This window comes from Herpailurus yagouaroundi, unplaced genomic scaffold, assembly GCF_014898765.1.
Source record: "Herpailurus yagouaroundi ecotype Mexico unplaced genomic scaffold, PumYag 159, whole genome shotgun sequence".
Taxonomy (NCBI): domain Eukaryota; kingdom Metazoa; phylum Chordata; class Mammalia; order Carnivora; family Felidae; genus Herpailurus; species Herpailurus yagouaroundi.
In genome coordinates, this window is record NW_024412400.1 from 72,815,582 (window position 1) to 72,837,898 (window position 22,317).

At 37.7% G+C, this 22,317-nt stretch overlaps 1 long non-coding RNA gene and 1 pseudogene across 1 annotated transcript in view; one reads left to right on the plus strand and one right to left on the minus strand.

The window, feature by feature from the left end:
* Nucleotides 1–22,317, minus strand: part of LOC121034034 (uncharacterized) — a 238,681-nt gene that overhangs the window by 77,167 nt on the left and 139,197 nt on the right. The window lies entirely within an intron of this gene.
* On the plus strand, nucleotides 15,295–16,080 carry LOC121034033 (28S ribosomal protein S33, mitochondrial-like; annotated as a pseudogene).

Here is a 22,317-nt window from a genome sequence, read left to right on the forward strand (position 1 = left end):
GTTTTCAGATGGAGGCCAAATTTTTCATAAATGGTCTAGAGCCATTAATAACTAGTAATCTATTAATTGCTAGAAGGAATCAGAAATGGAAAAGTGATTTGCAGATAAACTGATTTAAAGCTAATTAGAGTTCCTGAATAGCCCACAAACTGTCAATGAGTTCAAAGAATTTCAGTTAAATTAGAATTCTTTGTGGGATTCAGTTTAAGAGAAAACTAGAAATGGGAACATCAAAGGAGAGCAAGTGCCATTTAATTTATGCATGGTCTACTGAAGTTGTGAATACATTCACTCTTTCTATGACTTGCCTTGGTTTTATAACATTTTGTATGTTATTTGTAATATAAGTTTAAGCAATATAGAGACAAATCCTGAGAGGTTACATACTAGAAAAAACACTGCTTCAGGGATTTCAGAGAGAAATAATTATTTGGTGAAATGTTACCGAATTGGTAGTGTTGTGTTTATCTGATACTTTTAGCTTAAAATATTATGCAACAGCTGGGCAGATGTTAAAAAGATCAAATCCTTGTGACACAGGAAATAATTGACTTATCTATGCCTATGATTATTTTAGCAATAAAAACAAAGCCAATAATTAAGATGTAGCTTGTAATAGTGCCTTTTAAGGAAAAAATATTTTTACTTGTAAAGCAGAACAGTTCAATACAGAACCATTGGGAGGTACATACAATTCCATCATCAGTGCGTATATGTGATACCATGTGATCATGTACCCAGCTACCAAACAGTTAAGTCATTAATAAATATTAACTGACTGCTCAAAATATAACAAACACTGTTAGAGAATGGAGACTCAGATCTGGTTACCAGACATGGCCAATTCCTGGCGAGGCACCAAGAGATTATTAACACTGTCTGTTCACTCCAATGAATATCATCTATCTATTTTTTAACAATACCTGAAGAAGTTAACTAGAGATTTTTTAAGAATAGCAAAAGGAATTAATTGAGAAAAAATATGATAGTCTAAATATAATATAAAATGAATCTAAAATGTCAATTTTTAACTATTTATTTATGAGTTTTAGAGTTATTCAATTCTTAATTCACTTATCCTTAATTCATTTCCAGGGTATTAATAAAAACTTCTAAAAATAATGGGCAATTATGGGCATTTCTTTTTTTATGTTTATTTATTTATTTTGAGAGAGAGAGACAGAGAGAGCAGGTGTGAGAGGGGCAGAGAAAGAGGAAATCCCAAGCAGGCTCCATGCTTTCAGGGCAGAGCCATGAACTGTGAGATCGTGACCTGATCGGAAACCATGAGTGGGATGTTTAACCAACTGAGCCATCCCGGTGCCCTCTGGTCATTTCTTTATTCAGGTTCTGCAACTAGTTCTCCTCTTCCTAATCTTAACTTTAAGTGCATCTTATTCAAAATTCAGAATAGCCAACCAATACTTTCTGAAGAGCTGACACATGCCAGGCACGTGCTGCCTCCACAGAATCATATTATACTGTGATTTCCTGAGTTTCATGACATACCATATTTTCATGCCAGAGTCATCAATTCATTCTGTGTGCTTATTGGCATAACAGTTATATACAACTCTCTGTCTCTCTGCAAATACTCTAGACTTAGGTGATAGATATAAACAGGCATGTTGGAGGGGGAGTTGTTCATTTCTTTGTATATCTGTCTTATCTGTAAGAGCACAACAGCAGTTGTTAATTTTTTTGTCATTCCTTTTATTAATATTGCCCTTTCCTCACTCCATCTGGTCCTATTATCCCTTATTTTAGTCCCACCTCTTTCCCTCATTCCCCTTCATCTCTCATTCCACCTCTCCATAACCAATGTCACAGAGAGATTTCTGCCAGATAGGTCCTGTCATCCTGCCTCTCACAACATCCTAACAGGGAAAATCAATGAGCCTTAGGGCTTCTTCTTAACTAAGGTCTTATTCAAGGATGAGTGTTATTCCTTCATGACTACCATGTATGAGTTACACTTAACAGCTTTAAAATACCAAATCAATTCAGTTTTATCTTACGATGGCAATCAACTCAAACTTTTACCTTAAAATTGAAACTTTTATACTGGCCTAAAGCCCATGGCACTAAATTGAAAACTAAGAACAGCCAAAGAAGATAAAATCTGCAAATTTTGCAGATAAAATGGATTACTATGAGGCTGTGCCAAATGTCTATTCAGTATGTGTTACAAATTAGATGGGAGCCTATTCCAACAAACTCATACTGAGTAGTTCGAGAATAATGAAGAAAAATAAGAAAAGGAACGTCTGACTTGAAATAAATGCTCAACCCAAAGTAGTCTGTTTTTTATCTTCTCCTTTTTTAAAGCATGTTTATATAGCAGGCTTTAAAATAACCTTGGAGAAATGAAATAATCACTGCCTCCCATGATGATTCTGTTGTGCAAAAAGAGAACCTCATTTACTCCTTTGTTCAAAAGATATTCATTGAATATTTTATCAATTCCAGTGTTGAGCCATAAAGATACAATGATGAAGCAGATAGAGACTATGCCTCTTGGATGAGTTCATGCTGGGAGCATACCTGGAGACAGCATTCAACCCAGTCTTAGGAATTTACTTACTGTTTCCTAGAGAAGATAACATCTAAGCTAAGCCCTGGAAGATGAAAAGGAAATAAATTAATTCTATTCTTATTTTTAATGTTTTTATTTATTTTTGAGAGCGAGAGAGACAGAGCATGAGTGGGGGAGGGGCAGAGAGAGAGACAGAGACACAGAATCCAAAACAGTCTCCAGGCTCTGAGCTGTCAGCACAGAGCCCGACACTGGGCTGAAACTCGTGAACCATGAGATCATGACCTGAGCTGAAGTTGGACCCTCAACCGACTGAGCCACACAGGTGCCCCTGATTAATCCTATTCTTAAATTTTGTGAGATTCCACAACCTTGAGACTATTTCTCAGACATTTTAATATAGAGATGAGAGACATAAATAAAATAGTTCTTTTCTATACAATATCATCCCCCGACCAGCTAACCAGCTGCCTTTCCTTCTTCCCAAAGTGGGAACAAGAGAGAAACAAAAACAAATTAGGGGTGAGGTAGAAGTTTCTTGACAGTTTTAGAGGGGCAGGTTATAATCAATTATAGAGGAATTCTATCCTAACACACACATAAACACACACACACACACACACACACACACACACACACACACACACCCCTACCTTTTTAACAGCCAAATACTCAGAAACTTCCAAAGCTGATCTAAACAGAATGAATTGAAAATTCAAACTGAATAGTGGGCTTTGAAAGGCAAATATATGAATGAATGGTTGATTTTACAACTACAGACCTTATAAAAAAAGAAAGTTTTTGTTATTCAGAATTTTGACATATTCCTTCTGCTTCATTGTGGTTTCCTGAGTTACTTAAACTTATATTCAGGAAAAAGAAAGCCACATATACTAACTGATAATACATATAGCTAGCCATAGAACTATTAGTAATAAGAAGTCTTTTAGGAGTAAGTTCAGATCTTTAAATGCAGTTGAGATTCTTTCAGGCATCACCTCCACAACACCCACTATGAAAGACCTCTTTGAACCTACCTAAAGAAAGCTCTACAGACAGATCAGTAACAGGGCAAAATACAATTAAAAGGTGATACCTAAAGAAGATGGTGTTTAAAGAAATGGATCAGGTAATTGTCATCCTGGATTATTTCAACAAATAGTTCATCTTACTCCTTGCCCCATAATAAATTCATTTTGCTGACTTTATTTTTTTTTTTAATTTATTTTGAAAGAGACAGAGACAGTGCGAGTCAGGGGTGGGGCAGGGAGAGAGAATCCCAAGCAGGCTCCGCACTGTCAGTGCAGGGTCCAACGCGGGGCTTGAACCCATGAATCTGGGAGATCATGACTTGAGTCGAAACCAAGAGTTGGATGCTTAACTGACTGAACCACCCAGGGGCCCCATTTTGCTGACTTTAAAACTCATTGGTCCATCCAACATCGCAACTTCCTTGCTAACTACTTTGAACCTATTTTTACTTAATTTCTGAAAATTAATGATCCCTACATCAAAATTTCTCTCTCTGACCACCTCTCTTTCCACAAATTCCCATTGACTCATTCTACTGACCCTAGTTGTTCTAGAAATTAAGCACTTGCAACCTCTGATTCTTAGTCCTTCCAAATTCTTCCAGGCCACCTGAAGTGGGGAAAAGGTACGAGAAGTAGCCCCCACCTGCCTATGCAGATGCCTTATGTACAAACCAAAATTAATCATCTTTTAACACAAAACTGCCATTCCTTTAATTTTCTCTATCCTTATAAATTATAAAAGCCAAGCATAGTCTGGGTACAGCAATGTATTAATAAGGATAAGCTATCTATTATAACCGAAAAGCTCAAATTTCAGTAGCTTTAATTGATGATTTATTTCTCATCCACATCACAATCCAATGTAGGTCAATGTGAGGGGATGGAGATGGGCTTTACTCTACACCATCATTTAGAGACCAGGGCTTCTTCCTTCTAGTGTCTCTGACCACTAGTGGCTCCAACCATTAGGACAATTACAGAATAGTTTTATAGGAGAGGCCTGGGTGGAATATCTCACTTGTACCTATATCCCACTGTCCAGAAGTCTGTTACATGACTCCACCATAACTGAAAGAAAGGCTTGGGAATGTAAACTTGAGTGCCCCCCAAAGAGAGAAGATGGGTATGATGCACAGTCTTTGCAACTAGTAATGAACAAAACAAAGCTCCCTATATGTACCTAGTGTAGAGAGAGGGACAATAAAGAAAATGTACATGATCATATCAGATAGTGATAAGTGTTGCAAAGAGAAATAATCTGGGGTAAGGAAATAAGGCAATATCACTGCATTTCACTGATTCTAAAAAAATTTTTTCTTCACATTTTAACATCTCTAAAATCAGGATGCATATTATGAAACTGTCATATCATTGCTTAATTGGTACTTTTCTTTCTTAGTGTTATCCAAAGTAATATTACAACCTACTAAAAATGACACATAAGATATTTTGTATAGAGTTATCAGGGAAGGCTTTTCTGCAATGATATGTCATCAAAGACCTTGATAGGGGCGCCTGGGTGGCGCAGTCGGTTAAGCGTCCGACTTCAGCCAGGTCACGATCTCGCGGTCCGTGAGTTCGAGCCCCGCGTCAGGCTCTGGGCTGATGGCTCAGAGCCTGGAGCCTGTTTCCGATTCTGTGTCTCCCTCTCTCTCTGCCCCTCCCCCGTTCATGCTCTGTCTCTCTCTGTCCCAAAAATAAATAAAAACGTTGAAAAAAAAGACCTTGATAAAGAGAGAGATATAACCACAATAATAGCTAGGGGCAAAGAGCACTGAGCAGAAGAAACATCAAGGGATGTTCAAGGAAGAGCAAAGATGCAACAGTGGCTAAGTGGAATAGGTGAGGTAGAGAATGGTAGAAGGTGACGCTAGAGCTGGTGACCTTCAACAAATTATCTCACTTAATATGTCTCACTTAATATTTCACTTAACTAAGCCTGATTTCTAAACTGTGAAATAAACACAACAGCATCTACCTGATATGAATGTGTGCAGTTTAAAAAACATAATGCAGTGAAGCAGAGGAACAGAACAGAAATGGCACGGGCATTCTCAACCCTGCCTTTCCCTTCTTTCTGCCTTGATAATGATCTACCAATCATTTGATCCCCTTATACTTCCTCTAATAGAGGAGTGACAATAATACATTTTGGTTTTTCTAATATAATTTTAGGCTTCATATTTTAAGCTTTTAATGTAAATCCTCATCCATTCAAACACACCATTTCCTATAAACTAATAAAAGCTATACATACAATCTTCTGGCCCTTTTCCTCATAATTAGTTCTCAAAAGAAAGCTCTCTAAGTGTCACATTCTTTCTTTATCTCACGGAAAATGAAGCATTCACTCTTTTTTTCTTTTCTCTATTATATATGTAGACTCGAGAGGAGGAGAACAAGGAGATGGATGAGGACTGGCAGATTACTAAATCTTGAAAAGGCTTTCCTGTTTTCATTTAAACTGTATTCTCATCTCCCTCAAAAAAAAACTTTTGACTGACTTGCCCCACAAATCAGTATTTAAGATTTACATTCCAAGTCATTACATATTTCACTTATATTCTGATGGACACTCAGATTTTTTTTTTAATTTTTTTTTCAACGTTTATTTATTTTTGGGACAGGGAGAGACAGAGCATGAACGGGGGAGGGGCAGAGAGAGAGGGAGACACAGAATCGGAAACAGGCTCCAGGCTCCGAGCCATCAGCCCAGAGCCCGACGCGGGGCTCGAACTCCCGGACCGCGAGGTCGTGACCTGGCTGAAGTCGGACGCTCAACCGAGTGCACCACCCAGGCGCCCCATCAGATTTATTTCAGATATAGACATTCTACTCTGACAAAGAAACCATCTGATCATGATGGTCTAATAAAAAGACTGATGCCTTTACTTAGTTCCTTTCCCATGTTCTTTTCCTATTTCCCATTTTACTTAAAGTGCTCCTTTAGGAAACCAGATTTTACTGGTTTGAAAAGTTACTGTATGAACTTTCCCAATAAACTAAATTGTCAAATATTTCTGTATTTATAGAAATATTTATAAATAAAACCAATGCAGCAGAAAAAAACCCAAGTTGTTAATAAATTTAATTTTAATGATAGGACACAAAAAAGGTGAAACTAATAAAAAGAAGAAAAAGTACTGGCATTTATATAGTTTGGCTTAGATTTTACATAAGCAAATTCAATATTATAATTTAGCAACTGGACTAAAAGAAGTCACCTAAGTTTCTATCCTAACAACACCACAAATCTAATGATTTCAAGGTGAGTTTCATCACACACTCTTATAGTCTTTTAAAACATAGTCCAGAGAGGTGTATATATGTACATTAGTTTTAAATGACTGATTTATTTAATCCCAAACTATTTTCATAATATACTGAGTAGTCCATAGATTAGATTCCTACTTCTTACCCTAACATGGTCAACTTGAGAAGATGCCCTTGGCAATGAAGAGAAAATTGCTTTAGACAATATATAATATCAAGAGCAAAAGAAGGTGACATGTGGAAAAATAATCTGGGATGGTTTAAACAGAGAAAATATAAAAACTGAGGTGGCTAAGGCTTTAAATTAACTAATATTTCCTCCCTGCATTATTCATATCCCTTGATTCCTCACCCCCACCCCCAATTCAGCAGCAATAACACTCATTGCCTTGATAAAAAGAAGAAAAAAGTCTTATTTCTGGCTTTTGAACTTGAAAACCTTGGAATCAGAGGACAAAAGGAAAAAATTATTATGATAAAACAATCTATAAGAATCCTAGTAAAGCTAAAAGAAAAAAAATTAACTAGAGAATAATAAAAGTTCCTAGGACTAGAGAAATCATTGGAGGAAGACCCTGCCTAAACACCAGGTACAGGTGAATTTGGATGAGTCCATGCCCCAATTCCTGGGTAAAGTTTAGGGAAGCAGCAAAACCCCAAGGTTCTCCACATCTCCTGTGCTGCCCACAGAAGAGATGGCTGTATAAATTAGTCTTCAGATGGTACCCTAGGGATTCCTGTGACATGACACGGCTCAAGAGCACAGAATGTTTCCTATATTTCTAAGAACAGTACAGGAATGGCCCAGAGAACCAGCTGCTTACAAAGAAATAAGAAAGGACCCAGAAATTACCACCAAGACCAAAGTTCATTCCATCAAATGCTGATGAAGGCACCTGACACTAAAAAGGGCTAGATGTGTCCTCCCAATGATTTGGCCTTATGAAAGTCTCCTGGAATTTATGCTAAAAGGTATAAGTTAATAAGAAGGAATGTCACATTGACTGAATTATGGTTCTACCTTTCCATTAAATTGAACATTTAATTCTTATTTAAAAAATAAAGTTAACATTCTTGTACAATTTTGTCTTTTAGACTGAGATTTATACCTGCTAAATGGAATGAACCCTGTCTGATTCTAACTTATTTCATGCATTGAACTCAGACAGGAGCCTGAGTGGGGGTGGTATAAGACTAAAGTAGAGGAGTGGTGGAGAGGTGAAATGGTGACCCTGATGTAATTCTGCAGCTCTCCCTCTAACTCCATTTCAGACTTCCTACACATATACTTTTGAGTGCCTCTGACAAGGCTGCAGCCAAACCTTGGCTTAAGTATCTTACAGACATTTTCTCTCTCCTTACTGCAACCTTTCTTCATTGATAGGGTAAAGATGATGACCAAAGGTTTAGAAAGTTACATAATCATTCAAGTTCACACAATCACTAAGTGAGGATTTGAACCTGAGTCTCCCTGGCCCTGAAGCCCATACCATATCCACTCCCCCAGGTGGCCTCCAATAGCAAGGTGCAGTCAAATTTTAAGGAAATGTAACTGCGGGGGGGGGGGGCAGAGGGGGTGGGAAATACTAGAACTGTATTTGAGGAGAATCTGTTTTTTTTCCACAGGAGTGTATGAAAAGGGACTTCTGATTTTGTGGGGAGAATAATGCCAGGGAAGGATTTTTTTTCCATTTACTCATTCAACAACATGTTCAAGCACCCATGATATGTAAGGTACAGTACTCCAAACAGTGTCATCCTCACTATAGAAGCCACTCTAGTGCCAGAACTCTACTCAAGGTACATAGTAAGAACCATGAACATTATTCCTCCCCTCATTGTTTCTGGAGACCAAAACTGCTTTATAACACCTGGAAGGGAGCAAGGCGCACACTCACTGCTCTAAGGAATAAGGACAGTATATGTTTGCAATACATATAATATTTTACCAGTTACTTGCTTTCCAGATCTCATATGACAAAGTTCAGTCATTAGCATGAGTTTAAGGCCCTTCGGTATCTTCCCTGACCTCCCTCTTCAAACCTGCACTTCAGCTACCCTGTGCTATTCTAACTCTATTTCCATCACCTAAAATGCCCTTCCTAACCTATTTTGTGCATTCCTCAAATATCCCCAGATTCTGATTCCTCTAGGAAACCTTTTAGGAACCCTCTCTTTGCTTGCAAAATCACTAATTCCTTCCTCTGATTCCATTCAGCAATTCCTTCACACTTCTACAAAAGCATTTACATCATTTATGTAAAATGGGCAATAGTGATCACAGGTAGAATTCAGAGGAGGAAAAACTCCATGGCAATGGAGGAGGAGAAGGTATCAGAGTTAGAAAAAATGGAATGTATAAAGTCAGTGAATTCAGAAGAACACATACATAGGTCAGCAATACTTTTTGGAAGAATAGATTAAAGGTAAAAAAATAAAAAAGAGGGAGAAGTTGAAGATTATTTACAAACATATGGCCAGAAAAGTAAGGTACCCCAAGTATACTATTGAACCACATGAAGCAGTTGGGGCTGTAATTCGTGGTAACAGTCATGTTGGTGACAGACAATTTTCTTAGTAATAGACACCTGCATCATGCCACTGACATTTTTTTAATGTTTTTTATTGATTTTTGAGACAGGGAGAGACAGAGCATGAACAGGGGAGGGTCAGAGAGAGGGAGACACAGAATCTGAAACAGGCTCCAGGCTCTGAGCTGTCAGCACAGAGCCCGACGCAGGGCTCGAACTCACGGACCGCGAGATCATGACCTGAGCCGAAGTTGGCCGGCCGCTTAACCGACTGAGCCACCCAGGCGCCCCTGCCACTGACATTATAATGGGGACAACCATAAGAAAATAAATTCATAATTAGAGGTGGATATATACATAGTGTAGATATCTTCACCTTTTGGCAAAGGTTTAGAAAGAGGTTTGGAGGGGTTTGTGCTAAAAAACAACAATAACATCCTGAAAGATGAATTTTGGATCATATGTTATAATAGAGCTCATTTCATTCTACATACCCAAGATACTTTCTGGAAACAGTGCATAATTATTTTTCCACGTACATATGTTGATGTAGATAATATGTCAACTATTTCTTCCAATCAATGATGTCTCATCTACTCTACCTATCAATCCCCCTGCCTAGAAAAAAACTTTAAACTAGATTTTCACTTAAAAAAAGTGAATTTCTTTCCTACTTGCAACTGGGAAGTAATGGAAGTTCATTTTCCCAATGACCTAAGTTAGGGTGGGGATTGGAAAGGTTGTGTCAACTCACTACTTAGATTTCTCAAGGAATCAATAAATTGGCATATGGGCAGGGTGTGAGCTAGTCTCTGCAGAGACACTAGTAACTAACTTTACCTGCACGAAGGAAAATGTAGGAAGACTAGAATAGTGCTTGGCAGAAAAAAAATGCAGAAATAGACTAATTCAATCCCCATGATGGGGGCTCAGAAAGGGATGCAACGTTTTAACCAGTAAACATTTGATTTATTATAGCAACAGGTATAGAAATGGAGAGAAATTCATGGCCCTGAAAGAATCTGGTGACAGATACATGAATGAATAGAACTGGAGTCATCTCTGAAAAGGTAAAGTTGAGAAAGGGTAAAGTTGCCCAACAGCTAGGACCAGAAGATCAGTAAGCAAGTTTTGGTTGAGGTGAGGAGTAAATCAAAAAGGGCTAGAGAGAGAAGAAAGAAAGCTTGCAGAGATGTAATGAGTTTGCTCATTACAGTAAACTCTGCCCAGGCCACTTGGGTATTGGAAGTGACAGAGTAGCAGCCAACCCAGGGAAAGTGGTAGTCATGCCATGTCACAAAGAGATTTTCAAGGACAAACAAGAAAAGATCTTTCCCCCTCTCTTCCTAGTTTCCAAGAAGAAAATTAGCTATAAATAGCAATATAGTAACTATGGACAACTGAAAAATATCTACCCTGTCTCTATATCAAGGTTGTCTCCATGGGTACTGTTGTGACTCCAGGATGACAAGTCAAAGATGATGATCAGAATCTCTAGAAGCTGATCTAGGCCTTGTATCTGGACCACTGGACTGCCCTAAACAAGGACATCGAAGATGACAGGGTAGCTAAACAGAATAAGCCACCTCAGAAGATGACATGCCTCTTTGACAAGAAACTTACCTTCACAGGAACACAGAAGAAATCTCTGAGAACTGTTAGCAAGATAAAGGGTAAAAAATAAGAAAAACTGGATGAATGCAAAAGGTCTTAAGAGGTGAGAGTGGGATAATGCTGCACTTTTATTGATCCTCTCAGAAGGAACACCCTTAAAAAAGGTTGGTTTCAAGTAAAGTATTTTAAAGTAAAAAGTTTTGAAACTCTAAGTGGAATGCTACTTACAAGACAAAACCTTGAACTCTAAGTAACTTTGTTTTTATGTGTGCAGCTTAAATCTCTCTCCTTGCTGATAACAAATTCTAGCCTTTGAAACTATGAATGTACAAAAGAGAGCCAACTGGATTCACATTAAACATCAGAATTTCATTGCTTTGAAATGAAAACATAACATTTCCATCATTAAAACTATAGTCAAATATTTCTGAAGCTTCTTTGTAAAACAAACCAGGTAGAAAGATAAGAATTTGGTTTATGCCTCTAAGAATTTTTTAAACTACATATTTTTTCATTTTCAGAATGGATCTTTGCTCCCAATATATTGAACTGAAATGATCTTGAAACAACTGGTATGTTGATCTTTTCTTATAGACTTGTGCTTTAAATCACTATTTTTTTATGTGTTTGGCTTAAGTTTGTGTTTAGAAAGTTGGCCCTAATTAAATAGGAAAACAAAAATGGGTAAAGGTTGAAAACATAGAAATGCATGGCATTATATGTTTAACAATGATTATTCAAGAATTATTCTCCAAGGCTGATGTTTTGGGAGAAAATTCTTTAATGATTATTTTGCAATCTTAGTTTGAGGCTGTGGAATTTGTAACTTCTAAATGAGAAGGTATTGGGACCAGAAGATGGCAGTGGAATAGGAGAATCCTAGGCTCACCTCATCCCATGAATACAACTAGATAAATCATCCCAAATACCCAAGAAACTGACCTGAAAGCTGGCAGAACAGACTTCACAACTAAAGGGAGAGAAGTGATCACACTGAAGAAAGGAGGAAGCTCAGAGATATAGTTTAGGGGAGAAATGGATCCTGGCTGTGGAAGGGAGGGAGCTGTGGTCACAGAAAAGGGTGAGACAGAGATGACCACACAGGGGAATGCATAAGGAGAATGTTTCCTCATAGCCATTGCCTTGGGAAATTAGAGGGGCTGAATTTTGTGAGTTCTTGCAACCAGCTGGACTTAAAGCCTGGAGTTTTAGAGGTCAGCGAGCTTGGCTGGGATAGAGCCCCAAGGGCACTACACTGCTCTTGGAGAGAAGGCAGGCAACCAACCCATGGCAGACAGCGTGGAAATAGCGATCTGAAGAGTGCTTGGGGCACACAGTGGGGAGACTATTTGCTCTTCTCAAGTAAGTCCCTGAGAAACAGCATTCATACAGACACCTCTCAGGGAACACAGGAGCTGGCCGGTGCCGTTTCCCTTGCCTCTCCTCAGCATAAACACAGAACCACCTGTGGGAGGCAGTGCAGCAAGAAAAATGGCTGCCTAACTTGCTTACACTAAGCCCCACCCCACTGTGCTCTGGTGGAACTTCCCTTGTCAGTCACACTTCCTCAGTCCTAGTGAGGCCAGCCCTTCCCCCAGAAGACCAGCACAAACCCCTGCCCACACTATGTCTTCTGATCAGAGAGTTTTACAGCACCTCACTTCCAGTGGAGGTGGTGACAGATTGCATTTCACAAAGAGACAGAGCAGAATGTGGTAATTAAAACTCACGACACTCAGGCCAGGGACCAAACACTGCCCACAGCAAACAAGGAGAGCCTCTGCAGATGACTGGCCTGAAGGATAGAGCATCTAGAGCACATGCAAAGCACATGCAGCACACACTGGATATGCTCCTGAAGCACCGGGCCCTAGGCACTACATGACCTCTTCTTCAGAAGCAGGAGACCTCTTACTTTCAGAAGCAGGAGAAATAACTGGCTTGTTTAACATAGAGAAACAGGAAGAGACTTAGACAAAATGCCAAGACAGAGGAATTTATACCAAATAAAAGAACAAGATAAGGCCATAGCTAGAAATCTAAGCAAAATAGATATAAGTAACATGTCTGATGGAAAATTTAAAGCAGCAATCCTAAAGACACTCACTGGACTTGAGAAAAGAATGGAAGACATCAGTGACACCCTTACCACAGAAATAAAAGAGTTAAAAAAAGAATCAATCAAAGATGAAGAGTGCAAAAAACAAAATTAGAAACATACTTGATATAATAAACAGTAGTAGGCTAGAAGAAGCAAAGGAACAAATTAATGACCTAGAAGACAAAGCAATGGAAAGCAATGAAGTGGAAAAAAAGAGAGGAAGAATTATGCAAAATGAGAATAGACTTAGAGAACTCAGTAACTCCATCAAACATAATAACATTCATATTATAGGAGTCCCAGAAGAAGAGAAGAGAGAAAAGGGACAGATAATTTATTTGAAGAAATAATAACTGAAAAGTCTCCTAATATGGGGAAGGAAACATACATCCAGATCCAGGAGGCACAGAGAATTCCCATCAAGACATACTATAAGTAAACTTGCAAGATATAGTGTAAAGAAAAATTCTTAAAAGTACCAAGACAAAATAAGTCATTAACTTACAAGGGAAAACCCATAAGGCTAGCAGGATATTTTTCAACAGAAAATTGGCAAGTCAGAAGGGAGTGGCATGACATATTCAAAGTGCTAAATGGGAAAAATCTGCAGCCAAGAATATTCTATTCAGCAAAGCTATCATTCAGAATAGAAGGAGAAATAGTTTCCCAGACAAATAAAAACTAAAGGAGTTTGTGACCAATAAAGGAGCCTCACAAGAAATATTAAAGGGGACACTTTGAGTGCAAAGGGGGACCAAAAGTGAGAGTATAAAGGTAAGAAACACAAAAGCAGTAAAAATGAATATTTTTGTAAAAAATCAGTCAAGGAACACACCAAAAAAAAATGATATACAATATAACAACATATGCCTAAAATGTGGGGAGGACAGGAGAAAAGAATGGTTCAAACTTAAATGACCTACAACTTAATATAGACTGCTATATGCAGAAGAGGTTATATACAAACATAATGGTAACCATATTTCAAAAACCATATATCAAAAACCACTAATAAACATGCAAAGAATAAAGAGAAAGAAACCCAAATATATCATTAAAGAAAATCAGTAAAACATGAAAGACAAGAAAGGATCAGAGAAAATCTCCAGGAACAACCACAAAACAAGTAAAAGAATGGTAATAAATACATTTTTATCACTAATTACTTTGCATGTACATGGACAAAACACTCCAGTCAAAAGACTCAGGGTGACAGAGTGGACAACAAAAACCATACCCATCTATAGGCTGACTACAAGAGACTCATTTTAGACATAAAGACATCTTTAGATTGAAAGTGAGTAGATGGGAGAAACATTTGTCATGTACATGGATGTCAACAGAAAGCCAGAGTAACAATACTTATATTGAACAAACTAGACTTTACAGCAAAGACTGTAGGGGCGCCTGGGTGGCTCAGTCGTTTGAGCGACCGACTTCGGCTCAGGTCATGATCTCACGGTTTGTGAGTTCGAGCCTCGCGACAGGCTCTGTGCTGACAGCTCAGAGTCTGGAGCCTGCTTCTGATTCTGTGTCTCCCTCTCTCTCTGCCCCTCCCCCACTCATGTTCTGTCTCTCTCTGTCTCAGAAATAAATAAACATAAAAAAGACTTTTTAAAATTAAATTAAAGCAAAGACTGTAACAAGAGACAAAAAAGAACACTATATAATAATAAAGGGGACAAATCAACAAGATATAACAATTGTAAGTATTTATGCACCCAATACAAAAGCTCCCAAATATATAAAACAATTAATAGTAAACAAGGAAACTAATCAATAATAATACATTAGTAGTAGGAGACTTTTACACCACACACATGGACAGATCATCTAAACAGAAAATCAACAAGGAAACAATGGTTTGGAATAATATATTGGACCACATGGACTTAACAGATACATTAGGAACATTCCATCCTAAAACAGCAGACTATACATTCTTCTCAAATGCACATGGAACACTCTCCAGAATAGATCACATATTAGGCCACAAAACAGGCCTTCACAAATTAAGATGATTGAAGTCAAACCATGCATCTTTTCTGATCACAATCCTATGAAATTATTAGTCAACCACAAAAAAAAATCAGGAAAGACCACATACACAGAGGTTAAATACCATGCTAATAAACAATGAATTGGCCAATCAGGAAATTAATAGAAAAATACATGGACAGAGGGGAGGGCCTTCCAGGAGAGGGGCGCACGGGGGAGGAAGGTTGCGTGTAGGGATTCATGCTCCTTGCTGCTCAGGAAATGTCTTCACTTTCAGAATATGCCTTGCACATGAGTTGTCTCAGTGCCCGGCTACTCGGTGAAGTTGCCAGGCCCACTGATTCTAAAAACATGAAAGTGGTGAAGCTCTTCAGTGAGTAGCCTTTAGCCAAGAAGAAGAAGACTTATGACTGGTATCCAAATCACAACACTTACTTTGCACTCATGGGGACACTACGTTTTCTTGGCCTCTATAGAGATGAGCATCAGGACTTCAAGGAGGAGCAGATGCGTCTAAAGAAGCTTCATGGCAAGGGGAAACCAAGGAAAGGAGAAGGGAAAAGAGCAGCAAAAAAGAAATAGTGTTGGTCGGTCCATCAGGAGAAAAAACTTCTTTCTCAGCAACTGACAGCAGAAGGTGTAATCATCTTTCCACATCTTGGGAGGAGTGGGAGCTTCCTAACTGAAGATTATTTGGAGGAACACAATCATTTCTCTCTTGAAGTCCAATCCAGTTGAATTGTAACTGGTTTCGGGGACATGTTATAATTCTGCAAAGCTGTTTTGGCCTTGGTTTTTTACTCAGATGTTTACCTCTTCCTCTAAAGAAATTATTTCATAAATGATTGAAGAAGGACTCATTTGGGCTGGAAATGTGATGTTGAGAACACAGGGGCAAACTCATCCGATGAGCATCCTTTAATGTCCTCAGTATCCCTTCTTGCTTCCCCCACTGCACCAGCTCTGAACTCCTCCATCTCTCTGACTGCTCAGACACTGTCTCCACCACCAAGCTCATAAACTTTAGGTACCTCTCCACCTAGTCCTTGGAGAGTATCTAATAAGATAGATTTGTGGGACGAGGCTGTACCTGCTAAGAGAGTACTGAGTGAGTACCTACTGTATACAATGTACTGGGGCCCTGGTAATACCATGGTTAGCAATAGAAAACAGTCCTTACCTTGTGAAACTTTCAGGCTTGTGGGGAAGACTAAATATTATATCATTATACAAATTAAATTGTATTAAATGCTACAAAGGAAAAATCCAGACTTCTGCGACAGTGTGGATCAATGAATGGCTCAACCCAGAGATAGCAAGAGGCCCAAACTTCAGGTAGTTTAAAGAAGGTCTCCCTAGGCACTCCTGGGTAGCTCAGTTGATTAAGATTCTAACTCCTGATTTCGGCTCAGGTCATATGGGTCATGAGTTTGAGCGCCATATCGGGCTCCATGCTGACAGTACAGATCCTGCTTGAGAGTCTCTCCCTCCCTCTCTCTCTGCCCCCCCATCTCTCTCTCAAAATAAATAAATAAACTTTAAAAAAAATACATGGAAACAAATGAAAGTGAAAACACAACAATCCAAAACCTTTAGGATGCAGCAAAAGTGGTTCTAAGAGGGAAGTATATAGTAACAAACGCCTATATCAAGAAGCAAGAAAAATTTCAAATAAACAACCTAATCTTATACCTAAAGGAGCAACACAAAGAACAGCAAACAAAGCCCAAAGCTAGCAGAAGGAAGGAAATAATAAAGATTAGAGCAGAAATAAATGATAAAGAAAATAAGAAAATAGAACATATCAATGAAATCAGGAGTTCTTTTTTTTGAAAAAGTTAATAAAATTGATAAACCTCTAGCCAGGCTTACCAAAAAGAAAAGAGAAAGAACATAAATAAGTACAATCATAAATGAGAGGTGAGAAATAACAAACAACATCACAGAAATACAATTATAAGAGAATATTATGAAAAGCTTTATGCCAAAAAAATGGACAAACTGGAAGAAATTATAAATTCCTAGAAAAATATAACCTCCCATAACAGAATCAACAAGAAATAGAAAATTTTAATAGACTGATAATCAGCAAAGAAATTGAATCAGAAAACTCCCAACAAACAGAACTCTAGAACCAGATGGCTTCAATGGCAAATTATACCAAATACTTAAAGAATTAATACCTATTCTTAAACTATTCCAAAAATATAAAAGTAAGGAAAACTTCTAAATTCATTCTATGAGGCATTACCCTGATACTAAAATCTGATAAAGACATTACAAAAAATGAGAACTTTATCACCTCTGATGAACATAGATGCAAAATCCTCAACAAAATACTAGCAAAATGAATCCAACAATATATTTTTAAAAATCATTCACTAGAATAGCGAACCCAGAATTGGACCCATAAATGTATGGCCAATTAATCTTTGAAAAAGCAGAAAAGAATATCTAATGGAAAAAAGACAGTCTCTTTAGCAAATGGTGCTGGGAGAACTGGACAGTAACATGCAGAATAATGAAACTAGACCACTTTCTTATATCATACACAAAAATAAAATCAAAACGGATGAAAGACCTGAATATGATACAGGAAACCATCAAAACCCTAGAGGAGAAAGCAGGCAACAACCTCTTTGACCTCAGCCACAGCTATTTCTTACTTGACACATCTCCAAAGGCAAGGGAATTAAAAGCAAAAATGAACTATTGGGACCTCATGAAGATAAAAAGCTTCTGCACAGCGAAGCAAACAATCAACAAAACTAAAAGGCAACCGACGGATGGGAAAAGATATTTGCAAATGACATGTCAGACAAAGAGCTATTATCCAAAATCTATAAAGAACTCACCAAAGTCCACACCCGAAATACAAATAATCTAGTGAAGAAATGGGCAGAAGACATGAATAGACACTTCTCTAAAGAAGACATCCAGATGGCCAAGAGGAACATAAAAAGATCCTCAACATCACTCCTCATCAGGGAAATACAAGTCAAAGCCACACTGAGATACCACCTCACGCCAGTCAGAGTGGCTAAAATAAACAAATTAGAAGACTATAGATGCTGGCAAGGATGTGGAGAAATGGGAACCCTTTTGCACTATTGGTGGAAATGCAAACTAATGCAGCCACTCAGGAAAACAGTGTGGAGATTCCTCAAAAAATTGAAAATAGAACTACCCTATGACCCAGCAATAGCACTGCTAGGAATTTACCCAAGGGATACAGGAGTGCTGATGCATAGGGGCACATGTACCCCAATGTTCATAGCAGCACTTTCAACAATAGCCAAATTATGGAAAGAGCCTAAATGTCCATCAACTGATGAATGGATAAAGAAGATGTGGTTTATATATACAATGGAATATTGTATATATAATATATACATATGTAAATATATATATGTATATATTATATATACAATATTTATATATATTGTCTCATTATTTGGCAATGAGAAAGAATGAAATCTGGTCATTTGCAGCAATGTGGATGGAACTGGAGGGTATTATGCTAAGTGAAATAAGCCAGTCAGAGAAAGACAGATACCATATGTTTTCACTCATATGTGAATCTTGAGAAACTCAACAGAAGACCATGGGGCAGAGGAAGGGGAAAATAAGTTACAAACAGAGAGGGAGGGAGGGAAACTATAAGAGACTCTTAAATACAGAGAACAAACTGAGGGTTTATGTGGGTGGAGGAAAGGGGAAAGTGGGTGATGGGCATTGAGGAGGGCACTTGTTGGGATGAGTACTGGGTGTTGTATGGAAACCAATTTGACAATAAATTATATTAAATTAATTAATTAGTTAATTAATTAAAATAAAAAATCATTCACCATGATCAAGTGGGATTTATTCCCAGTAAGTAAAGGTGCTTCAATATTTGCAAAGTAATCAATGTGATACATAACATCAGTAGCAGAAAGGATAAAACCATATGATCATTTCAATAGACGTAGACAAAGCATTTAACAAAGTACAACCTCCATCCATGATAAAAGCCCTCAACAAAGTAGGTTTGAGGGAACATACCTCAACACAATAAAGCCCATATATGAAAAACCCATAGCTAACATCATCCCAAATGAAAAAAACTGAGAGCTTTTCTTCAATGGTCAGGAACAAGACAGTCCACTCTCACCACTGTTACTTAACATAGTACTGGAAGTCTTGGCCACAGCAATCAAACAACAAAAAGAAATAAAAGATATCCAAACTGGCAAGGAAGAAGTAAAATTTTCACTATTTGCAGATGACATGATACTATACAGATAAAACCTGAAAGACTCCACCAAAAAACTTCTGGAATTGATAAATAAATTTAGTAAAGTTGCAGGATACAAAATCAATTATACAGAAACATGCTGCATTTCTATACACCAATAATGAAACAGCAGAAAGAGAAATTAAGGAATCAATCTCACTTACAACTGCACGAAAAATAATAATATAGCTAGGAGTAAACCTAACCAAAGAGTTGAAAGACCTGTATTTTGAAAACTATAAAGCACTGATGAAATAAACTGAAGAGGACACAAAGAAATGGAAAGACATTCCACGCTCATGGATTAGAAGAACAAATAATGTTAAAAATGTCTGTACTACCCAAAGCAATCTCCAGATTTAATGCAATCCCTACCAAAATACCAACAGGATTTTCACAGAGCTAGAACAAACAATCCTAACATTTGTATGGAACCACAAAACACCCCGAATAGCCAAAGCAAACTTGAAAAAGAAAAGCAAAGATGGAGGCATCACAATTCCACACTTTCAAATTATATTACACAGCTATAATCAAAACTATGGCATTGGCACAAAAATAGACATATAGATCAATAGAACAGAGTAAAAAACCTAGAAGTGAACCTACAATTAGATAGTCAATTAATCTTTAACAAAGCAGGAAATAATATCCAGTGGGAAAAAGACAACTTCTTCAGCAAATGGTATTGGGAAAACTGGACAGCAACACGCAAAAGAGGGAAACTGGACCATTTTCTTATACCATACACAAAAATAGGGGCACCTGGGTGACTCAGCCAGTTAAGTAGCCAACTTTGGCTCAGGTCATGATTTCACAGTTTGTAAGTTTGAGTCCTCCATCGGGTTCCACACTGGCAATGCAAAGCCTAATTGGTATCCTTGTTTTCTCTCTCTCTCCTTCTCTCTCTCTCTCTGACCCTCTCCTGCTCATGCTTTCTCTCTCTCTTTCTCTCTCTCTCTCAAAATAAATAAATAAAAACTTTTTTAAAAAATGGGCAGAAGACAATAGACATTTTTCCAAAGAAGACATTCACATGACCAACAGACATGTGAAAAGATATTCGACATCACTTATCATCAGGAAATGCAAATCAAACCTACAATGAGATATCACCTCATATCTGTCTGAATGGCTAAAATCAACAACACAAGAAACAAAAGGTGCTGGCAAGGATGAGGAGAAAGGGGAACTCTTTTGCATCACTGGTGGGAATGCAAGTTGGTGTAGCCACTCTGGAAAACACTACGGAAGTTCCTCAAAAAGCTAAAAATAGAACTACCCTCTGATCCTGGAAATACACTATAGGTATTTACCCAAAGAATACAAACACAATAATTCAAAGGGATAAATGTACCCTGGAATTTATAGCAGCATTATCTATAATGGGCAAATTATGAAAATAGCCCAAGTGTCCATCAATTGATGAAAGGGTAAAGAAAATGCTGTGTGTGTGTGTGTGTGTGTGTGTGTGTGTGTGTATGTGTGTGTAGTGTGTGTATAACGCACAAAATGGAATATTCTTGGACATAAAAAAGAATGAAATCTTGTCATTTGTAATCACATAGCAAAATAAGTCGAACAGAAAAAGACAATTCATATGATTTCACTCATATGGGAATTTAAGAAACAAAAATGAGCACAGTGGGGAGCAGGGAGAGGCAAACCAAGAAACAGACCTTAACTATAGAGAACAAACTGATGGTTACCAGTAAGGAGGTGAGTGGGGGAATTGGTGAAATAAGTGATGGAGACTAAGGAGAGCACTTGTGATGAGCACCTGACCAGGTGAAGTATGGAGGTATTGAATCACTAGATTGTACACATGAAACTAACATTACACTGTATGTTAACTAACTGGAATTTAAATAAAAACTTTAAAAAAATAAATGAGAAGAAGTATTGGCCCGTCCTCCTACCATCTCTAGTAAAATATGATCTTTAAAGAGATTCACAAGTACAAATTGGAAAGGTCCTTAATATAGGAAATTTAAACTATTAAAAATTTAAAACCTTTAAATTTAAAGCTAAGGAATGTAAAGGCAGTAGAAAATATGGTATAATAAAATTAAATGTTAGATTTTATTTTAATTTGGGGACTTTTTTAGCTAATTTTCCAAGTTGAATAGATAAGTGTCCTTTTTTCAAGGGGAGACAAATGGATTCATTTGTTTGGGCTTTCATTTCTAAAGGAAGTTCTATAACTTAAAGTACATAGCTACCTTAAATAGCACAACCTAGATTTGCTACACATATTCTATAATAGTTTTGAATACAGAGTACTCAATATAAAGTGGCATTCTCTGATCAGATTGACATCAATCAATCCTAGTCTCCAGGGAGAAAAATGGCAATAGAAAATCACATTCAAGCATAATGATTGTTTTCCAATCTGGAAATCAGTTTAACACAAACAATAAATCAACTACCACATGGTGCTATGAGATTTGATGTACAGTGATGTGGAAGCTCACTTTGCATTGTCCAGACCCCTTAATGCTGCACCTGAACTCAGCTCCCCAGTCTCATGACTCTCTTCTCCCACGAAAAAAAGGTCTGAAATTTCCCATAGATTTTATGCTCTCCAGGTGCTGAGCAGCTAGATTTCACAGAAGTCTCCTGAAAATAGCTGACATCTAAATTCAGACTGTCTGGCACCCATGTAGTCTGTTCCCCCCACCATCCTATTCCCAACAGACAAGATTGCCCTCATGTCTTTCCTATAAGGAGGAAGGGTCCTACCCTGGAATGTAACCCTCCTACATCTTGCCCCTGACCCAGCTTGCTTCCCTCGATGTGGGTCTGTGTGCCCCTTTATACTGGCTCTCAGATCTTAAGTTTTCTAAACAAGCCTTTTCTTTAACTTATACCAAATTATGTTGAAAATCTGACCTTAGTTACCTTGTATAACAATCTTCTAAAGACACTTTGTATACAAAGAATGATGGCAGTCT